The sequence below is a fragment of the Mustela nivalis genome, assembly GCF_964662115.1.
Source record: "Mustela nivalis genome assembly, chromosome: 15".
NCBI lineage: Eukaryota > Metazoa > Chordata > Mammalia > Carnivora > Mustelidae > Mustela > Mustela nivalis.
The window spans coordinates 20,227,253-20,242,958 of NC_139034.1; the positions used below are offsets into that span (position 1 = coordinate 20,227,253).

Here is a 15,706-nt window from a genome sequence, read left to right on the forward strand (position 1 = left end):
CATCTAGAATATGACCATGATACTGTTTGATCATCTGGCCTGGTATTTCAAATATAAGATACACTTGGTAAATCTTTATAATTTTGGTATTTAAGGCAAAATTATAACTTAATGACCTTAAAAATAATCAACACTCAGTATTTCTTTCTTATAATAATAGTGATACTGTGACACCTAGATTTATTGAATGCTTATTGTGTGCCAAGCATCATATTAAGAATTTTACATGAATTATTTCATTTAACCTTTAGAACATCTCTATTTAGTTTGGTACTCAAATGTTTTCCATATTATATTGAGGAAACTGGAGCTTTCAGAAGTTAAATAAAAACGTACATAGTATCACACAAGGAGAGACAGTGTTTTAGTCAGAGTTCTCCAGAAAAACATAAAAACAGAACCAATGGGATATATTTGAGACATAGAGATATAGGTATAAATATAAATATAGAAATACAAATAGATTTATTTTAAAGAATTGACTCACATGATTATGAGGGCTGGTATGTCTGAAATCTGTAGGATAGACTGGCAGGCTAGAAACTAAGGCATGAGTTTTGCTATAGTCCTAACAGAGGATTTCTTCCTCTCCAATGAACCTCAAGGTTTATTTTGTTTTGTTCTTATTTTTGTTTTTTTAAGGCCTTCAACTAATTGGATGAGGTCCACCCACATTTTATCTTTTATTTAAAGTCCAGTGATTATAAATGTTAATTAACTACATTTAGGAAATACCTTCGCAGCAACAGCTAGACTGTTATTTGACCAAACAACTGAGCACCATAGCCTAGTCAACTTGACACATAAAGTATAACATCATACCTGGTAACAATAATATGGCCTTTTGCCCAGCTCTAGACCTTGTCTCTCGTTTTTGTGTTTTCTGAATTGGATTTATCTTCTTAGTTATATACAATCAGGACTGTAATATAATATTGCTAATAATTCAGGTGATATGACTCAGGATATTGCCTTCAGTGTTTAAAGATGCATGAGAACTTGAGGTCTTAATTATTTCATCATCTAATTAGGATATAGTTAACAGAGAATCACCTCCATGGATGCAGTCATGAGTCAAGTGCATCCTCTGTTCAGCTAATCCTTTACTGGGTTTCATTAGACTGATAGAAAGACTGGCAGTAGGACCCCTTAGATATAAAGGTAGATTCTCTTCTTTCCTGCACATTAATTCCCAGTGACTAACAAAAAACACACACAATCTTTCTGTTAATCATCCTTTCCTAAGTAAGTCACTGAACGCTAAATATTTAAGAATAGGTTTTGTTCTCTATAATCTTACTTAGTATTTGACTAATTAATAAGACTCAGTCATTAGATTGCTTCTCTTTTTTGTTTTATTCACTCTTTATTGTAGCTTTTACAAATCTCATGGCTTAAAAACACAACCACTACGTTGATAACTCCCTAGTTTATTATCCCTACTCCAGATCTCTCACTCACCTCCAGACTTGTTTATCCATCTACCTATTTGGCATCTTCTACTTAGATACCATACTTCAGGTGACGAAACAGCTCCTAAGACTTTCTCCCAAACCATCTCTACCTCAGCCGAGGGCAGCTCCATTCTTAAGTTTGCCCAGGCCGTAAATGTGCTCCTAACACATCACATATTGAACCCTGAGGCACATCTTACTGACTCTGTCACAGAATATGTCTAGCACATTACCCTTGCGGTCCCCTTGATCTAAAATGATGCCATCATTTCTCACTTGCCTTGTCCCAGCAGCGTTTTCAATAGTCTTCCTGCTTCTGCCTTGATCCTCCTAAAGGCCATTCTCAAAACAACAGCCTGGGCGAATTTTATTAAAATGTGTATCCTTTTGCTCCTCTGCTCAGACGTGCTGCGCAAGATGGTAACCATTAGTCACATGTGGCTATTGAAATTTAATAAAAATTAAATTTAATTAAAAATGTAGGGCCACCTTTCAGGTACTCAGTAGCCACATGTGGGTGGCAGCTAGCATATTAGACAGCACAGAACGTTTCCATTATTGCACAAAGTTGCACTGAACGGTGTTGCTCCAGAAGTTTCCTGTGCCACCGAAAGTTAATATCCTTACAATGACCTACAAGGACAGAATGCGCTATTTTTGATAGAGTGTTCAGAGAAATCCATTCTAATAAAGAACCACTTGGGCAAAGAACTCTCTGAGCATTTTAAACAGAGGGAACAGCCTGCAAAAGAAGGAGGTGCTTGGCCTGTTCCAAGAGCAGGCAGAGACCAGTATGGCTGCCGTGGAGTGAGCCATGGATGAGAGGTTATGATCTTTGTTAACTCTTTGACCTCCTCTCCTGCTACTCTCCCCTGGCTCATTTTATTCCAGTCACTGTGGCTTTTTGCTGTTTTTCTGGCTTTTAGGACATGCTGATTCTATTTGGAATATTTTCTCCCAATCTATGCAGCTCCCTCTCCCACTTTCTTCCAGTTTTAATTCAAATAGTACTTTCTCAAAAAAGCCATTATCTGTAGCCACTTCTTCCCCCCCACGTGTTTTGTATTGTATTTCTCTGCTTTATTTTTCCTGTGCCAACATTTATTACTATCTTACATATTATGTACTTATTTATTAGTTGTATTGTTTTGTCTCCCATGAGAATACAAGCTCCATAATGGAAGGGATTTTTCTCTCTCTTTTGTCCATAGAATACCTCACACCTAGAATAATGCCTGATACATGGTGCTAAATAAATATCCACTGAATAAATTAATAAATGAACACTTGATGTATACCTTTTTTACAGTGATACTGGTGATGGAATGGAAAATAAATTAGTCTGTTGTCTGGGACGATTTTATATTTTGAATGAAATCGTATTATTAAATGACAAAATGTACTTAGCCTTGCATAAAACCAAAGCTTGGGTTCATCTGGAAAGTGAGAGAAGCAATTCTCATTTCATTGGATTATTTAAATGGTAAACTGAAGTATTATAATGCAAAATGCTTAATACAGTAGCTGACACAGAGTAGACTTTTTATATTTGTTAGTCTCTTTTCTTTTTTGTTAGCTCTTTGAAAAAAAGCCTTTTTAAAAAGCCTTTTTTTAGAGCAGCTTTAGGTTCACAACAGATTTTCCTTATACCCTCTCCCAACACACATGTATACCCTCTCCCATAATCATGGTCATTCTCCCAAATGGTACATTTTTTACCGGGACTGAACCCACATTGACACAGTATAGCATAGTCACCCGAACTCCATAGTCCACCTGATGGCTCACTCTTGGTGTTGGTTCTGTGGGTTGGGACAAATTATCCCATATATCCAGCATTATAATATCATATGGAGTATTTTAATTGCTCTAAAATTTCTTTGTGTTCTGCTTATTCATTTCTCTCCCCCCACACACACCCTAGGCAACCACTGGATTTTGTTTTGTTTTGCTTTGTTTTTAAATCTATAGTTTTGCCTTTTCCAGAATGTTATATAGTTGAAGTCGTACAGTATGTAACCTTTTCAGATTTGGTTCTTTTACTCAGTGACATGCAATTAAGGTTCCTCCATATCTTTTCATGGCTTGATGGCTGATTTTCTTTTAGTGCTGAATAATATTTCATTGTCTGGATATACCACAGTTTATTTATCCATTTACCTACTGGAGAGTGTCCTGGTTGCTTCCAAGTTTTGGCAGTTATGAATAAATATTTGTGGGCAGGTTTTTGTATGGACATTGGTTTTCAGCTCCTTTGGGTAAACACTAAAAACCATGATTGCTGAATGGTATGATAAGAATATGTTTAGTTCTGTACGAAACCACCAGAGTGTCTTCAAAGAGGCTATAACATTTTGCATTCTCACTACCAATGTATGAGAATTTCTGTTGTTCTGCCTCCTCACCAGCTTTAACTATTGTCAGTGTACCAGATTTGGACCATCCAATAGGTGTATGTAGTAGTGGTATCTCATTGTTTTGATTTGAATATTCCTGATGACATATGATGTGGAGCATCTTGTCATGTGCTTATTTTCCATATGTACATCTTCTTTGGTGAGGTGTCTGTTAAGTCTTTGGTCCATTTTTTAACCAAGCTCTTTGCTTTCTTATTATTGAGTTTTAAGAATTCTTTCTATGTTTTGCATAACCATCCTTTATCAGAGATGTCTTTTGCAAATATTTTCTCCCAGTCTGTGGCTTGTCTTTTCATTCTCTTGCTGGTGTCCTTTGTAGTGCAGAAGTTACTAATTTTAATAAAGTCTGGCTTCTGTTGTTTCTTTCATGTGTAATATCTTTGGTGTTGTATCTAAAAAGGCACCACCCATCTATACCCAAAGTCATCTAGGTTTTCTCTTCTAGAAGTTTTATGGTTTTGCATTTTATATTTAGGTCTGTGATCTGTTTTTAGCTAATTTTTTTTGAAGGATGTGAAGTCTTTATTGTATTTCTGGGTTCTGTGTCGCATTGACCTATTCGTCTGTTCTTCCAGCAATACCATATTGTCTTGGTTAATGTGGCTTTATGGTAGTTTTGAATCAAGTAGCATCAATCCTCCCACTTTATTCTTCTCCTTCCAAAGACCTTTTTAAAGTAATTTCCCATCAGCCATCAATTCATGAAAAGAGATTTCCCAGAACCCTCTAACCCTCTAATATATAGCTATAATTTATTGATCTTATTAATTTAATGAACATATAACTCGCGTTAGCATAGTGGTAAAGAAGACTTACTCCCTGTCCTCATTTAATTCACAATAGTCAAATAGAAGTGACTGATATTAAACAAAACAAATGATTATAGAAATAAAAAATGTAAATACAAACTCTGGCAATTACTAGGAAAGAAAAGTACAGGGTAATCTAAAGGAGAGGGTATAACAAATGATCTTCATGTTAGATTAGGGAAAAAGAAGATTTCTTTAAATAAGTTCTGTTTGAGCTAAAGAATGAACAGGGAATCATCACAACAGGTGAGGTATAGAACATTCAAGAGAGAGAAATATTAAACAGAGACTCAGCTTAGAAATAATAAAATGAACAGAAAGGAGGCTCATATTTCTAGAGCTTAGTGAGCAGTGGGGATAGTGGCTTGAGATAAGGCTGGAGAGTAACATATGAGCCGGATGATTTAAAGTCTTATAGATCATGTTAAGAATTTGTGACTTTATCCTAAGTGGCATAAACAGCAGTGAAAGGTTTTGAGCAGAAGAGTAACGTGATCTGCCAGACATGTTCTCAAAGAAATGCTGAAGGATGTTCTTCAGGCACAAGGAGAAAGAAACATAAGGGAACTTGGAAATCAGGAATGAAGAAAGAGTTGTTTTGTTTTGTTATGGTTTTTCCCACAAAGATGCAAAGACAAGTTAGTGGAGACATTACAGTCTGTCTTTTCAACAAATAATGCTGGAACAATCAAATATTCAAATGCAAAAATTAGACCCTGAACTATGACTTGCATCTTATGCAAAATTTAACTTTAAATTGATGTAGACGTATATATACAATGTAAATTCTAAAATTTCTGGAAGAAAATATAGGAGGAAATCTTTGCAGCCTTGTTCGTGTTGGACAGAGTTATTAGATACAGCACTAAAAGCCTGATTGATAAATGAAAGAGAAAGTGCTACAGTGGACTTCATCTTAGTCTGCTTGGGCTACTATAACAAAAACACCATATGGTAGCTTATAAACAACAGAAATTTTTGTATCTAACAATTCTGGAGGCTGATAAGTCCAAGATAGAAGCACTGGCAAATTTAGTGTCAGGTGAGCCCACATCCCCATTCATGTAGATGGGTGCCTTCATGCTGTATTTTCACAAGATGAAAGAGTTGAGGGATCTTCATAAGGTTCCTTTTATAAGGGCATTAATCCCATTGAGGAGGACTCCACCATCATTACCTAATCACTTTCTAAAGACCTCACTTCCAATACTACCACACTGGCGATTGGGTTTCAACATAAAATTGGGGTGGGGGCGGTATGGGCTGCTGGGAGGACACAAAAACATTCAATCCATGGCAGGCTTTATCAAATTAAAAACTTTTTTGTGTGAAAGAAACTGTTGAGAATGCCACATTCTCTCAGATTGGGAAAACTACAGACTACAAATCACATAATCTTGCAAAGGTCTTACAAATATAAATGGATGGAAATATTAGTATATATATTTACCCAAGTATAATAGTATACAAGGGACTTATAAGTGTGTGGGGGGGTGTGTGTGCATATACAAATATATACGTATATTTGTATATATGTGATATGTATGTATAAAGAACTTTTCAAACTTAACAGTAAGAAAAACATTACAATAAAAAAGCAAGCAAAATATTTGGACACTTCAGCACAGACTATATAGATGACTAATACCTACATGAAAAGATACTATCCTTGGCTATTAAGAAAGTTCAAAGTAAAACAACAGTCAGATGCTAATACTTATCTATTCGTATGACTAAAGTTAAAACAAAAACCTTACACTCAAGAGCTGGCAAACAGGTGAAGTAGCTGGAACTCATGTATATTGTCACTGGAAATACAAAATGGTGTATCCTATTTGGAAAGCTGTTTGGTGCTTCAATCAAGCATCTACTTACCATGTGACACAACAATCCTACTCCTAGGTATTTACTCCAAGAGAAATGAAGACTTAACATCCTTAACATCCACACAGAAAACTTTCACATGAATGCTCATAGCAGCTCTATTAATAAATGCCCCCCAATTGAAAATAGCCCAAATGTTCTTCAGCTGGTGAATGGATAAATAAATAGTACATCCATATAATGGAATAGTACTCAGCAATTTAAAGGAATCAGCTCTTGATACATGCAACAACCTGAATGAATCTCAGGTGTATTCTACAAAAATGAAAGAATCCAGACTCAAAAGAACACAATTGTTTAATTCCATTTATGTGACATTTGGAAAAAGCAAAACTGTAGGCAAATAAAACATATTGGTTGTTTCTAGGAGTTAAGAGTAGAAAGAGAATTTGACGAGTAAGGGATAATGTGAGCGAGTTTTAGGGGAGGATTGAACTGTTCTATATCTTAACTACAGTAGGTTTCATGGCTATGCTTTTATCAGGATTCATAGAACTGTACACCAAAAAAAATGAATTTTACTGTATATAAATTAATAAATGTTCAGAAAGTTAAAAAAATCAAAGGCCCAGAAAAGTTTTTATAGATGACTCTTGAGCTGTGAATACTAATATTTATCAAAGTATATTCAATTTTTAATATTGAGAATTATAATAAAATATTATTAATCTACTGTTTTAAAGTTAAATAAATTACAACTTAGATTATCTCAATTATTTTCATGCCACCGCAGGTGTATTTGTCATATAATTTTAAGAATGTAAGTTAGATTTTTCTGTACCTAATACCTATAAATGAATTGATTTTCACTATATGTCCTTTTTTAATTATATAGTTTTTAAAATCCTAAAGTAAATGTATTATTCTCTAATAAAGATTATGAAATGTTCAAAGGGAGGAAAAAAGAACTTTCTCACAGCAATTTTTAAGTAGTTTAAAGTGTCAGGATTTAAATTAAGAATGTGCTCTATGCTCAGTGAATACAGTTGTTACAAACTGTGCTGCCAGGTGTATTGATTGTTAAGGGTTATACTAAATCTACTAATTATGATCTCCATAACAATGTGAGATATAAGATGGGGAAAAAAACCTGCTTAGAAATAAAATATATTTATATCACAGTCCACATTTGTTTAATGGCTATGAAGTTTCATAGAATGCTTATCCCTTAGCTTCCTAAGAGCTATGCAAATGAATGTTTTCAAGTGGGAAAATGACATACTTATTGGATTTCAACCTGATATTCTACACCTTCAAAACAAGAGTTCCCATACTCACTGTATCATGAATTTAAAATCATAAAGAATGAGCAAGTAGTGCTGTGGAGTGAAGACTGGAAATAAATTTTGGCTTTAGAATATTCTGAAATAATCCCATTAACTTTCACTTCCTGGTTTCACTTCTATTTCCCTTCTCTTTAAACATTCTCTGTTGCCATCTCTAATGGGTAAAAACTACAGCAACTGCTAAGGTATTTATTAAATTCAAAACTAATTTGCTGTGAATCCCCTCCATGGGACTGTTTGAAAATTCAATCTCAGTTATTAATAAGTCCCTATATATACATTCCTGGATTATGCAGAGATTCTAGTAATCTTATTAATATAAAGTCCTAGGATCCTCATTTCACTCTGGGCTCTAGAGATATGCTTAATTTATGCTTGAAGGGAGGTCTGTTTCTGGACAGAATGAGAGATGAGGTTCTATATTAATGCAAGGAACTGTGGCACCTAAGGTACAGCCTTGTATGTTCCTGCTATTTCACTGGGAGTAGATGTCCCCCCAAAAATTTTCAGGACCCTCTTCATATATCATCTTCTTAGTCTTGGAATAAACTCAAACTTTGGATACTTCAGTCTCTTCGCCACTCAAGCCTCTATGGTCTATCATCTCTTTAGGGATAGTTGAACTACTTTTTAAAAGGAGTATCTCTTAGGGATCCTAAGAAGGTAAAGGTGGCCTCAGGTCTCCTAGATTCAAATCTTTCTTGTTTTGGAGGGGTTGGCATACAGTGAAGTAGAGATTTTGCTTATTTTTCTGATCCATGTAGATTCCCTAGCCCAAACCTTTCTACAACTATCCTGGGACATCTGTTTGGAGCAAAGGTTCTGTAATCATGGAACATATTTTATTTTTCATTGGTAATTTGACCCTTTGACTTCAACTCACTGTTTTAATTGAGATTACTAATTGTTGTTTTTTTTAATTTTTTATTTTTTATAAACATATATTTTTATCCCCAGGGGTACAGGTCTGTGAATCACCAGGTTTACACACTTCACAGCACTCACCAAAGCACATACCCTCCCCAATGTCCATAATCCCACCCCCTTCTCCCAAACCCCCTCCCCCCAGCAACCCTCAGTTTGTTTTGTGAGATTAAGAGTCACTTATGGTTTGTCTCCCTCCCAATCCCATCTTGTTTCATTTATTCTTCTCGTACCCACTTAAGCCCCCATGTTGCATCACCACTTCCTCATATCAGGGAGATCATATGATAGTTGTCTTTCTCTGCTTGACTTATTTCGCTAAGCATGATACGCTCTAGTTCCATCCATGTTGTCGCAAATGGCAAGATTTCATTTCTTTGATGGCTACATAGTATTCCATTGTGTATATATACCACATCTTCTTGATCCATTCATCTGTTGATGGACATCTCGGTTCTTTCCATAGTTTGGCTATTGTGGACATTGCTGCTATAAACATTCGGGTGCACGTGCCCCTTTGGATCACTACGTTTGTATCTTTAGGGTAAATACCCAATAGTGCAATTGCTGGGTCATAGGGCAGTTCTATTTTCAACATTTTGAGGAACCTCCATGCTGTTTTCCAGAGTGGCTGCACCAGCTTGCATTCCCACCAACAGTGTAAGAGGGTTCCCCTTTCTCCGCATCCTCGCCAACATCTGTCATTTCCTGACTTGTTGATTTTAGCCATTCTGACTGGTGTGAGGTGATATCTCATTGTGGTTTTGATTTGTATTTCCCTGATGCCGAGTGATATGGAGCACTTTTTCATGTGTCTGTTGGCCATCTGGATGTCTTCTTTGCAGAAATGTCTGTTCATGTCCTCTGCCCATTTCTTTATTGGATTATTTGTTTTTGGGTGTTGAGTTTGCTAAGTTCTTTATAGATTCTGCACACTAGTCCTTTATCTGATATGTTGTTTGCAAGTATCTTCTCCCATTCTGTCAGTTGTCTTTTGATTTTGTTAACTGTTTCCTTTGCTGTGCAAAAGCTTTTGATCTTGATGAAATCCCAATAGTTCATTTTTGCCCTTGCTTCCCTTGCCTTTGGCGATGTTCCTAGGAAGATATTGCTGCGGCTGAGGTCGAAGAGGTTGCTGCCTGTGTTCTCCTCAAGGATTTTGATGGATTCCTTTCGCACATTGAGGTCCTTCATCCATTTGAGTCTATTTTAGTGTGTGGTGTAAGGAAATGGTCCAATTTCATTTTTCTGCATGTGGCTGTCCAATTTTCCCAACACCATTTATTGAAGAGGCTGTCTTTTTTCCATTGGACATTCTTTCCTGCTTTGTCGAAGATTAGTTGACCATAGAGTTGAGGGTGTATTTCTGGGCTCTCTATTCTGTTCCATTGATCTATGTGTCTGTTTTTGTGCCAGTACCATGCTGTCTTGATGATGACAGCTTTGTAATAGAGCTTGAAGTCCGGAATTGTGATGCCACCAACGTTGGCTTTCTTTTTCAATATCCCTTTGGCTATTCGAGGTCTTTTCTGATTCCATATAAATTTTAGAATTATTTGTTCCATTTCTTTGAAAAAGATGGATTGTACTTTGATAGGAATTGCATTAAATGTGTAGATTGCTTTAGGTAGTATAGACATTTTCACAATATTTATTCTTCCAATCCAGGAGCATGGAACATTTTTCCATTTCTTTGTGTCTTCCTCAATTTCTTTCATGAGTACTTTATAGTTTTCTGAGTATAGATTCTGTGCCTCTTTGGTTATGTTTATTCCTAGGTATCTTATGGTTTTGGGTGCAATTGTAAATGGGATTGACTCTTTAATTTCTCTTTCTTCTGTCTTGCTGTTGGTGTAGAGAAATGCAACTGATTTTTGTGCATTGATTTTATATTCTGACACTTTACTGAATTCCTGTATAAGTTCTAGCAGTTTTGGAGTGGAGTCTTTTGGGTTTTCCACATATAGTATCATATCATCTGCGAAGAGTAATAATTTGACTTCTTCTTTGCCGATTTGGATGCCTTTAATTTCCTTTTGTTGTCTGATTGCCGAGGCTAAGACCTCTAGTACTATGTTGAATAGCAGTGGTGATAATGGACATCCCTGCCGTGTTCCTGACCTTAGCGGAAAAACTTTCAGTTTTTCTCCATTGAGAATGATATTTGTGGTGGGTTTTTCATAGATGGCTTTGATGATATTGAGGTATGTGCCCTCTATCCCTACACTTTGAAGAGTTTTGATCAGGAAGGGATGCTGTACTTTGTCAAATGCTTTTTCAGCATCTATTGAGAGTATCATATGGTTCTTGTTCTTTCTTTTATTGATGTGTTGTATCACATTGACTGATTTGCGGATGTTGAACCAACCTTGCAGCCCTGGAATAAATCCCACTTGGTCGTGGTGAGTAATGCTTTTACTGTACTGTTGAATCCTATTGGCTAGTATTTTGTTGAGTATTTTCGCATCTGTGTTCATCAAGGATATTGGTCTATAGCTCTCTTTTTTGATAGGATCCTTGTCTGGCTTTAGGATCAAGGTGATGCTGGCCTCATAAAATGAGTTTGGAAGTTTTCCTTCCATTTCTATTTTTTGGAACAGTTTCAGGAGAATAGGAATTAGTTCTTCTTTAAATGTTTGGTAGAATTCCCCCGGGAAGCCATCTGACCCTGGGCTTTTGTTGGTTTGGAGATTTTTAATGACTGTTTCAATCTCCTTACTGGTTATGGGTCTATTCAGGCCTTCTATTTCTTCCTGGTTCAGTTGTGGTAGTTTATATGTTTCTAGGAATGCATCCATTTCTTCCAGATTGTCAAATTTATTGGCGTAGAGTTGCTCATAGTATGTTCTTATAATAGTTTGTATTTCTTTGGTGTTAGTTGTGATCTCTCCTCTTTCGTTCCTGATTTTATTTATTTGGGTCCTTTCTCTTTTCTTTTTGATAAGTCGGGTCAGGGGTTTATCAATTTTATTAATTCTTTCAAAGAACCAGCTCCTAGTTCCGTTGATTTGTTCTATTGTTTTCTTGGTTTCTATTTCATTGATTTCTGCTCTGATCTTTATGATTTCTCTTCTCCTGCTGGGCTTAGGGTTTCTTTCTTGTTCTTTCTCCAGCTCCTTTAGGTGTAGGGTTAGGTTGTGTACCTGAGACCTTTCTTGTTTCTTGAGAAAGGCTTGAACCGCTATATATTTTCCTCTCAGGACTGCCTTTGTTGTGTCCCACAGATTTTGAACCGTTGTATTTTCATCATCATTTGTTTCCATGATTTTTTTCAATTCTTCTTTAATTTCCCGGTTGACCCATTCATTCTTTAGAAGGATGCTGTTTAGTCTCCATGTATTTGGATTCTTTCTAAACTTCCTTTTGTGGTTGAGTTCTAGCTTTAGAGCATTGTGGTCTGAAAATATGCAGGGAATGATCCCAATCTTTTGATACCGGTTGAGTCCTGATTTAGGACCGAGGATGTGATCTATTCTGGAGAATGTTCCATGTGCACTAGAGAAGAATGTGTATTCTGTTGCTTTGGGATGAAATGTTCTGAATATATCTGTGATATCCATCTGGTCCAGTGTGTTGTTTAAGGCCTTTATTTCCTTGCTGATCTTTTGCTTGGATGATCTGTCCATTTCAGTGAGGGGAGTGTTAAAGTCCCCTACTATTATTGTATTATTGTTGATGTGTTTCTTTGATTTTGTTATTAATTGGTTTATATAGTTGGCTGCTCCCACGTTGGGGGCATAGATATTTAAAATTGTTAGATCTTCTTGTTGGACAGACCCTTTGAGTATGATATAGTGTCCTTCCTCATGTCTTATTCTTTGGCTTAAAATCTAATTGATCTGATATAAGGATTGCCACTCCTGCTTTCTTCTGATGTCCATTAGCATGGTAAATTCTTTTCCACCACCTCACTTTAAATCTGGAGGTGTCTTCGGGCTTAAAATGAGTTTCTTGGAGGCAGCATATAGATGGGTTTTGTTTTTTTATCCATTCTGATACCCTGTGTCTTTTGACAGGGGCATTTAGCCCATTAACATTCAGGGTAACTGTTGAGAGATATGAATTTAGTGCCATTGTATTGTCTGTAAGGTGACTGTTACTGTATATTGTCTCTGTTCCTTTCTGATCTACCACTTGTAGGCTCTCTCTTTGCTTAGAGGACCCCTTTCAATATTTCCTGTAGAGCTGGTTTGGTGTTTGCAAATTCTTTCAGTTGTTGTTTGTCCTGGAAGCTTTCAATCTCTCCTTCTATTTTCAATGATAGCCTAGCTGGATATAGTATTCTTGGCTGCATGTTTTTCTCGTTTAGTGCTCTGAAAATATCATGCCAGCTCTTTCTGGCCTTCCAGGTCTCTGTGGATAAGTCAGCTGCCAATCTAATATTTTTACCATTGTATGTTACAGACTTCTTTTCCTGGGCTGCTTTCAGGATTTTCTCTTTGTCACTGAGACTTGTAAATTTTACTATTAGGTGACGGGGTGTGGGCCTATTCTTATTGATTTTGAGGGGCGTTCTCTGAACCTCCTGAATTTTGATGCTCGTTCCTTTTGCCATATTGGGGAAATTCTCCCCAATAATTCTCTCCAGTATACCTTCTGCTCCCCTCTCTCTTTCTTCTTCTTCTGGAATCCCAATTATTTTAATGTTGTTTCGTCTTATGGTGTCACTTATCTCTCGAATTCTCCCCTCGTGGTCCAGTAGTTGTTTGTCCCTCTTTTGCTCAGCTTCTTTATTCTCTGTCATTTGGTCTTCTATATCACTAATTCTTTCTTCTGCCTCATTTATCCAAGCAGTGAGAGCCTCCATTTTTGATTGCACCTCATTAATAGCTTTTTTGATTTCAACTTGGTTAGATTTTAGTTCTTTTATTTCTCCAGAAAGGGCTTTTATATCTCTCGAGAGGGTTTCTCTCATATCTTCCATGCCTTTTTCGAGCCCGGCTAGAACCTTGAGAATTGTCATTCTGAACTCTAGATCTGACATATTACCAATGTCTGTATTGATTAGGTCCCTAGCCTTTGGTACTGCCTCTTGTTCTTTTTTTTGTGTTGAATTTTTCCTTCTTGTCATTTTGTCCAGATAAGAGTATATGAAGGAGCAAGTAAAATACTAAAAGGGTGGCAACCACCCCAGGAAAATATGCTATAACCAAATTAGAAGAGATCCCAAATCGTGAGGGGGGAGAAAGGGGATAAAAAGAGGTTCAAAAAGGAAGAAAGAAAAAAAAAAGAAAAAAGAAAAAAGAAAGAAAAAAGAAAAAAAAAGAAAAGAATTAAAAAAAAAGAAAACAAATAAGAAAAATATAAAAAAGAAAAAAATATATATATTAGATAAACCGGTTAAAAAACGTTAAAAAAGAAAAAGGTAAAAGTTAAAAAAAAAAATTTACCAGAAGGCGAGAAAAAAAAGAAAAAATGAAAAAGAAAAAAATTAAATTAAATTAACTGCAAGACTAAAAAAAATCACATGGAAAAAGCAATGAGTTCCGTGCTTTGCTTTCTCCTCCTCTGGAATTCTGCTGCTCTCCTTGGTATTGAAACCGCACTCCTTGGTAGGTGAACTTGGTCTTGGCTGGATTTCTTGTTGATCTTCTGGGGGAGGGGCCTGTTGTAGTGATTCTCAAGTGTCTTTGCCCCAGGCGGAATTGCACCGCCTTTAGCAGGGGCCTGGGTGAGTAATCCGCTCGGGTTTGCTTTCAGGAGCTTTTGTTCCCTGAGCGCTTTCCGTAGAGTTCCGGAGGACGGGAATACAAATGGTGGCCTCCTGGTCTCCGGCCCGGAGGAGCCGAGAGCCCAGGGCCCCACTCCTCAGTGCGCCCTCAGAGAACAGCGCCAGTTATTCCCGTCTGCCTGACCTCCGGCCGCGCTCTGAGCTCACCGAGCCTGCGACCGGTTCAAGGTTACACCGAGCTGCGAGCTTACTGTCGGCTCTGTCTCTGTAGCCGGCTTTCCCGTTCCAATACCCGCAAGCTCTGCAACACTCAGACACCCCCGATCCTTCTGTGACCCTGTGGGACCTGCGGCCACGCTGACCCCGTGTGGGCTTCGCCCCGGTTTAGCCTCTGGAGCGATGTCCCTCAGCGGAACAGACTTTTAAAGGTCCTGATTTTGTGCGCTGTTGCTCCGCCGCTTGCCGGGAGCCGGCCCCTCCCCCCGGGGTCTATCTTCCCGTTGTTTTGGATTCTCCGCCGGTCCTACCTTTCAGAAAGTGGTTGTTTTTCTGTTTCCAGAATTGCTGTTCTTCTTCTCCTCGATCTGCCGATGGATTTTCAGGTGTTTGCAATCTTTAGATAAGCTATCTAGGTGATCTCAGGCTAGCTGATGTAGTCTCAGCCTGCTACTTCTCCGCCATCTTGACTCCTCCTCCGAGATTACTAATTATTACTGCTCTAATAGAAAACATACATCTAAGAGTTGTGATGACTTAGTAATTAACTAGATAGGAAAGAACCAAGGATGTTGTCCATGTTACTTTCATGATTCTGTGGGTAAATGGTGGGGCCATTCTTAGAATTGAAAAACACTCAAAGAACTGGTATAGATGGGAAAATGAATACTGAGTTTGCCTTGCCTGTGGCATATTCTAGTATAAATGTCCACCACAAGATTGAAACTAGAGCTCCATTTGACATTAGGTCACTAGTTATGCATGTGATAACTTTCTCAGGCATGGCCAAAACTTTTTCCAGTACAAATTTCATCTCTCTTTTTCACCCAGTGAAGGACATGTAGGAGACATCCTTGATTTACTTCTTTCTTTCAGTCCTCCCTCTCCCCATACAGCACACATACACAGATTTTCCATCAACAGGTGCTGTCAGCAATATATATATGCTTTCTTCTTCCAAGCACTGAAAATAGTAGATTCTTCCAGGGTTGTGTTTTGCTGGGTAGGTTCATCAAGGGAAAGGAGCAAAGATATTAAGATACAA

General features: G+C 37.3%; 1 protein-coding gene across 6 annotated transcripts in view; it reads left to right on the forward strand.

The window, feature by feature from the left end:
- NBEA (neurobeachin) overlaps nucleotides 1-15,706 on the forward strand; it is a 667,546-nt gene that overhangs the window by 374,034 nt on the left and 277,806 nt on the right. The window lies entirely within an intron of this gene.